Raw genomic sequence first — 7,890 nt, 5'->3', positions numbered from 1 at the left:
ATTATTATTATTATTATTATTATTATTATTATTATTATTATTATTATTATTATTTGCAATTACCAGTACATAATTAATCCATAAACCTTTTCTATTTACCTACTTGGTACATTACAAATGCTGGGATTATTCTTATCAGTATCGAATGTATCCATCTTGAAGTTATTTTTTCATTTTAATTATTGATTGTGCCTCCAATCTGGATTTCACCATCTGCAAATATCCACAGTCCACCATGAAGGTCTTGATAGTGAAACAAGAGAGGAGTGATTTTGTCAGTAACAGTCAGCCCACCCCATAGATGAGCTTGCCTTCCACAGCTTTGAGTTTATGCGGAAGGCAAGCCCTGGCAGAAGTAATGAGGAATGTACCTGCACTGCATGCCTTGCCCTGCGAACAAGCACCACATTACTTTCAATGGGGCTTGAGCATATGCTCTTTTCCCCATACGTGCCGGGGGCTGGGTGGGTCTGGAACAGATCTTCCATATATGGGGAGGGTGGGCTGTATTTTTTCCCCTGGCAGCCCTCTATACTAGCTGAAAATCTGCTGTGGAAAGATGGAGGAACCTCTGGTATGGTGTGAGAAATGCCATTGGGAGGATCAAAATTGCCTCCCTCTCTTTATGTGAATTTGTTTATTTAAAATCATTTTAACTTTGCTTTTCATTTAAAAATGATCTTGACACATTTTACAGTATGACAGATAAAATAAAAACATTGGCTAAAATACCGGAACAAAACTAAAATATTAAAATCATTTAAAAAAACAAATTTAGAACAATTTATTTAAAAACAGGCTGAAAATATTAGTAACGGGGGAAACAAACAGGAAAATATCTGGGCTAACAAAAGAGTCTTTAGTTTATGGCAAAAACATCCAACACTGCCAATGGAGTAGTACATTCTTCCATCAGAGGAGACATGAAGCAGGCTAGGAATTCTTTCTGTCTTCTTTTGGCAGCTCAGTGAGGGCTATTGTGTCCTACAGGTCACTGTCTGAATCTTTGTGTCACCTCTAATATGGTAATGATTTGTATGTGTGAGTTATCCATCTAATTCCCTGCATTCTTATTAAAGAAAAGTGAAAGCAGCACTATAGGCTACAGGGTGTACTAGTGTGAGGAGAGAGTAGTTGCCATGGGTGTGCAGGCACAGAAATGTATGATTGCATCATAGTAATGGGATTAGTTGAAACTGGGATCATTTCCCATTCTTATTTTAGTCTGAAGGTCTTCCTTTGATGTTCATCCCCATGGAGCCATTAAAAGAAACACAACTGTACAATTAAATGTTTTTGAATGTTTATTAAATTAAGCAAAGTGGTATGTTATGTGCCCATAAGACATTCATTAGTGCAGTGTTAAAATAGCAAGTTGGCTTGATTGCCAAAGTAGAAGCTGAGCAACTCTTCTGGATTTTCTGAATAAAATTGATTTAACTGCCGAATACTTTAAATGTCACATTGTTACAATCTCATGTTGCAGCAGACAACATCAGAAGCATTGGCAGGGCTACTTCCATTTCCATAATTTTAATGTCTGCAGCTAGTCATAGGACATGCTTTTTCAAACTAGACCTTTTCATCTCTTAAATGCAGAACAACACTCCAAATTTATTAAGTACAAGAACCATATTCCAATTATATTAGACTAACTGCTGAATTGTAGCTAATAGTTTTCATTATTTGACTCCTGATTAGTTATGCTTCTAATAAGTCTTTTCCGACGCACCTCTTAAACGCTTTTGAAGTGGGAGCTACTGTTCCATGAGTTCTCTCCACAGTATTACTTTACTACAGTTGTAGTTAACAAAGCAGGCAGGGCTTTCACATATTAGGTAAAAACAGCTGCAGGTACAATATAAACAGCTTTGCAGCTGGAGGGTTCTGTCAGCTCATCTTGCCCTTTTGAGATAAAGAAATCTGACTACCCCACAGGGAAAAAAAGTCAGCTTGAACCTCTGTCCCTTTTTGGACAGGCAAGGCTAGGATTGGCAGAAAAGCTTGCATTTTTTTGTAACATCTAGAAGAATGGAGAAACTATATAAGATTTTATTATTTTATTTATTATTTTCTTTTCTTGTATCTTGCCTTTCTCCCAATATAGGGACTCAAGGTGACAAATTTTAGCAAGATGGAATACTTTCAATTTGCCTTATGGAAAGAAGATTGGGCTACTTGCCTATCAGATGGTATGCTGACTTGTGGAATGATGTCCTGATGTAACTGGGGACCCAAGAGTACCTCTAGCTAAAAAGAATTTCATTCTCTACCAGATCAAGGAAAAAGTAAAATTTATTTGCTTTTATCACTCATATTCTGCATATATCTACTGCATATCACCAATAAATTGAATGACACCTTCTTTCACAAGTAGCTATTCTTTTCATTCTGGTCATTCCACCATCTGGTTTGGCTGGGGCCTTAGCGATCAGACCTTCTGGATTAAAACATTGTTTTTGTATGGGCATCTCCTCATATATGCGTGTGTGTGTGTATTAATCCTGGATTTCACCAACAGACATGTTTTTATGGGTACGTCCTATATATATATATATATATATATATATATATATATATGAATTTCTGCAATACCCACCAATATGTCACATATTAAAACTAGGACGTGTGGTCAAGCAACATCAAAATGTGGTCAAGACTCCAAAAGTTATTAATGAAGAGGAACACAAGAGCTAAGAGCAGCTGTAGCAGTTTGTTTTTTCCTGACCCTAGTGGAAACGGAAAGACTCCACCCCTTCTATTATCTGCCCCTTGCTCAGTGAATGAAATGAAAATTATTTTGCACATTGAATTCAGTTCATAACAACTGAAATAAATTGAGGACAAAGAGGGACATGGAGAAGTGGAGAGAGGAACTGGGACATTTTAAAAGCAGCTAAAAAGAGTAGGACAAGAGAGGATTAACTGGGACAGTCCCTGCCAAATTGGAACAGTTAAAGTATATGGTTTCTGTACACTATTTTCACATATGTACACATTTTTGTGCTCATTGCTGTTCATATTATAAAAACACGTCTGCACAGTTTGTGACTGAAAAACTGCTGCAAAGTTTAGAAATATGCACAGATGGAAGCATGATTGTGTCTTAGTTCATGTATTGGTTTGAATAGTTTGAATTATGTAAGATCATATTGGCCCGTTACATATGGGCTAAAAAGTACGCGCAGAGCGCGTACTAGGGTTAAGACGGGGCATTGCTTCTGCACCGCCCTAACCCTAGTGCGTGCTACGCGCGCACAAAATGGTGGCGGCCGTTCCACACGGTGGCTGCCATCGATACGTGACGACCGTGCCGCCTCCAAACAAGGCGGCGCAGTTGTGACGTATTGGGGTCGCGGCAGGGCGCCTAGGGCTGCGCCCTTCAGACGGCTGCGCCCAGCGGACCAAAGGAGAAAGGGGCCAAACAGCCCCTTTCTCCTTCTCCCCACCGCCGTGGGGTGTCCTTGGGGCTTGAAGCCCCAAGGACACCCCTTTCCAGGCTGCGGGGAAGGGGCTTTTTGTCACTTCCCCGCAGCCCCGAAAGCGGCGGATCAGGGCTTCAGTGGCTGCCGCTCTGGCCGATGAGGCCCCGATCCGGCGGGGAAAGGTGCGCCTACAGGCCGCCCCAAAGGGGAGGTCTGTAACACGCCATTAACATGTAAATTCAACAATTTCCCTCCCACCTCTACAACAGGTAGATTCCTACAATGGTATGACCTCCTGGTTGGGTGATGCTCACATTGTTCTAGGACTTTAAAACATGAAAGCTGCATTATGGGATAAACCCACATGAAAAGTAGTTTCCATAGTGTTACCATGTCATTTAAGAGGAATACTAACAAATAATCAGTGAATGAAAAGAAGAAGTCACAGTACTTTGAATACTTCATTGCCACAGCTTTTCATCTCTCAGCCAGGGCCTCATAAATTAACTATGAGAGAAAGTGTTCCTGTGTATGTGTAGGGAGTGGCTCAGCTCTCCCAATCTGCATAAAATTATTGCTCTTTAAAATTTATGTGTGCTCATGGAAGGATCACACATAGTTTAAGCTTCAGAAACTGAAAAGCTCTCAAAGAGTAACAGCTAACAAAAGTTGCCATAAAATTCTCATTAGTTTTGCAGTACCCTAGAAAACACTCAATAATTCTACAAAAGGTTTTATACTGATAAACACACACACACACACACACACACTGATACAGATATGTAGCTAAACCAAAATAGAATAAGATCTAGGAAAATGAGGGGGAAGCTACTGTCAACTGCTCTTTATGCACAGGCATAGGACAATCCTATTAAGAGGCTTGGGCAGTCTCCCTGAAAGCACTTCATTAGTTACATCCTTTGGTTGATGGTGAAAAATGTCAGCAGTTATTGATATTCTGATATTAATTCAGAAATGTCAAGCTTAATTAGAAATGTTTAGTATGGATGGTGAGATGGTGCTTAGCATGGATGTGAGACCAATAGCTTGTGCATGAGGCTAAAACAATAACTAAGTTTTTTTTAACTCCTTGCTGTCCTCTGTGTTTTTTTAAATATAAAAACAGCAGACAAATTTAGAAATGAGAGTTTCAAATAAAACAGGGAAAAGTATAATCATTTTTAACATATACCATTCCTTGTAGGGAGACTTTTGTTCTCCTCTCAGTCTTCTGTGTCTTTGAGAGTGCCAAATTATTTGACACTTGACTGGTTCAGGCCAGGCTAGACCTTTAGCTCAGGAAGACCTCTACTACTGATACCATAATTAGATGCATATTTTATTCCTAACAGTTGTGTAGCTGAGCACAATGTAATGTCTAGTGCAATGTTAATCTTAAACATCTTAATGCAGAGGTTCTCACATTTTTTACCCTTGTGAACCTCTTTACATCTACATAAGGATGTCCGCCCCAACATAGTGTATTAATAAAAATACTTTGCTTGTTTAATGTGAATATTTTCACACATTCATATATATTCATATTTTAATATTTTATAAAGAAATAGCTCTCCTCCTCTTCCTCATTCTCCTCCTCTTTCAGGAAGAGACTCCAAGTGCCCTCCTTGCCTTTCTCTTCCCAACCAGGACAGAAAGGTTTGGGAGGAGGAGGGAGATCAGGCCTCTAAAAGTTGCCAAATGACAACTCACTTCATCCATATCTAGCATCGTCAATGGCATGAAATTCTGAGAGTCATCATCCAACATATGGAGATCTAAGTTTAGGAACCACTGTTCTAAAACACTTAAGTGTAAAATATCTTACTCTGCCACAAACTAAGCCAATGCTGCTGCAATCCAAATTCATTTATACAGCATTCCCAAACAGTGTAGGAAAAAAAACTTTAAGATAGTTCCCTTAAGTTGACCCACCCCCTATTCCCTAAAGTTCAGGTAGACACAACAAGCAATTCAGTTCTAAAACACCAAGTGGCTTTGAAACACATGCACACCAACATACTCATACTGCAAGCAGAGGATGTAGATAACTATATTTTCAAGAACCAACTAGATAGCACAATTTAGGTTCATAATAGTGTGTTGATTAGGCAGATTATTAGGCAAGTAACTTTTGCATCTCTTGAAGCATTGTATGAATAGCCCAACCCAGCTCATTATCTTGAAAATTGAAAATCATTGTTGGTAAATAAGTACTGAAAATAGACAACAGTAAGTAGTGGGACAGCTAGGCATAATTGTGCTGTCTAGAATATTTTAAGAGTTATACTTCCCCAGCTTGAATATTTCTAGGCTCTTGTTACATGCAATCATCTTGCAGTGCTGGCTGAGTATCTCTTGTCTGGAATTCTGAAATCTAAAATACTCCAGAATCCAAAATTGTCCATATAGCTGTCTGAGATAGTGACACCTTTGCTTTCTGATGGTTCAGTATACACAAACTTTGTTTCATGCACAAAACCATTAAGCATTTGTTTTATAAAATTACCTTCCAGCTATGTGGATAAGGTGTATACAAAACATGTTTTATGTTTTCATGAATTTCATGTTTAAATTTGAATCCCATCTCCAAGATATCTCATTATGTATATGATGATGTTCCAAATCCAATAAATAAATAAAAATCGCAAACACTTCTGGTCCCAAACATTTTGGGTAAGGGAGACTCAATCTGTATTTTCATCTACAAAGCTAAAACTTCATTTCAGCCCCTTTTGTGCCGTTAAAATCTGAATACTCTGAAACAGAGAGATTTGAAAAGAGAATGAACATTTCTTCCAGTTAAGGATGTTGTGGGCTTAATTTAAAAAAAAAATTCCCATTACAAGCACTTGAAGTTAGTGCTTCCTTAAGTATGTAATCCTTAGCTTTTAGCCAAGAATCACTATACATTAGAAAGTGCTCGTTAGAAGTCTATTGATTTAGTGATAGCACATAATCCCTGCCTTGAAGTCAAAGGTGTCTTCTTCCAGCCATGTATGCAGATAATCTTCAAATAAATTACTCTGGGGGTGGATGTGTGGCCTAACTCCTATGGTTGATCCCAAATAGATTAGATCCATTGTAACAATGGGATTTACCTACATGTTGATTCAGCAATCAACACTTAACGCAGTGGGTATATTCTAAAAGGAAATAATCAACAAAGTTTAGGCCTGTGTCTAAGGGACAAGCTAGTTGCAAAGCTCTGAATTTTTTTCCAAGGCTATAATTTCAAGCATTCTGTCTAGTACTGTACATTCTAGGAACTACCCCCACATTCACAAAAACCTTTCTCAAACTCTTACTAGATATGTGGATGCATTAATATGAACACATTCATGCAGGCAGTGGAAAGGGAAAATAATAAATATTGGGGCTGTTGTTTGGGTGCATTTTCTTTGCACTAGAAGGAGGTCCTAATGATGCCACAGAGTTTGCTATTAAAGGTAGAAGGGAAACCAACATTATGCAAGAGCGGCTGTCCCATGAGGAGTGGCTTGTTCATTCTCCTCTTCTTGCACACCCCAGACTGATCCTGGTTTCCCATACCCATTTATGAAATCAGAAGTAGGCATAGAAATGTATCCATAAGTTTAGAACATGTGGAGGGGGAATTTTGCATTCATTCCTATCAATGGAATGTATCAATGGTTTTCTCACCATGCATATATAATTTCCTGCATGCAAATTTAGCTGCAATGATTGACTATCCAAAAGTGGGGAAATGATTTTGATTTATTATGGCTTTTTATAACATTTGAAAATAAAGTGAAAATAACTATAAAAAGACTTGTTATAAGATGTGTGATTGTCAGGAATTTAATTCAACACAAGCAAGGCTAGAATATCTAGGAGGTTCCATTATTCCTGACAGGTGTAAATGTTCCATCTCTGCTCGAAATGCAAGACTTCACAGTTTATTTTATTTAGGTCCTCTCATAGCTCTGACTCAATTATTACAGAAAAGTGCTCCCCACTTATCAGAAAAATAATCTTCTAAGAGGAAAGGCACTTGAATTGTAGAGTTCATTCACAGATTGGAAGTAGAGAAATATGAGAAATGAATGACAGAATGGTTAAACATTTTTTAATAAAATGTTCATCCTCAAGAGTCTCTCTTTCCTGAAATGAAAGAAATCCCCACTAAAAATATTTAGTTCTGCATGAAAAGTCACAACGTTTTGCAAGGGAAATGCTTTGCATATGCTAAATGCACACACAATGCTTCATTAAGGCATTACTTTTATCTTTTTGTTTTGAGGGAGGCTTGATCATAAGACAGACTCTATTGCAACTGGGGCTTCAAAGCTGCCTTGGAAAAGGAAGGCGCATTTGCTATTCTGCTGGCTCTGTTTGCATTTTTAATTTAGTGAGAGGGAAATGAAAATCAAAGCTCCCAGCTCATCCTTTGAAAATCCAAACTGCAGTTCAGTTCCCATGAAAGGCTCAGCATGTTATCTATCAT

At 38.2% G+C, this 7,890-nt stretch overlaps 1 protein-coding gene and 1 long non-coding RNA gene across 3 annotated transcripts in view; one reads left to right on the top strand and one right to left on the bottom strand.

The window, feature by feature from the left end:
- LOC121927522 overlaps positions 1-2,356 on the top strand; it is a 55,084-nt gene extending 52,728 nt beyond the window's left edge. The window contains exon 4 of the long non-coding RNA XR_006103262.1: positions 2,108-2,356. This is a non-coding gene — a long non-coding RNA (uncharacterized LOC121927522). The remainder of the gene's footprint in view (positions 1-2,107) is intronic.
- The window catches only part of NKAIN3 (sodium/potassium transporting ATPase interacting 3), a 309,732-nt gene that overhangs the window by 60,406 nt on the left and 241,436 nt on the right, over positions 1-7,890 (bottom strand). The window lies entirely within an intron of this gene.

Source organism: Sceloporus undulatus, chromosome 4, assembly GCF_019175285.1.
Source record: "Sceloporus undulatus isolate JIND9_A2432 ecotype Alabama chromosome 4, SceUnd_v1.1, whole genome shotgun sequence".
Classification (NCBI taxonomy): domain Eukaryota; kingdom Metazoa; phylum Chordata; class Lepidosauria; order Squamata; family Phrynosomatidae; genus Sceloporus; species Sceloporus undulatus.
The sequence above is the reverse complement of the archived record's forward strand: the minus strand, read 5'-3'. Positions and strand labels throughout refer to the sequence as shown.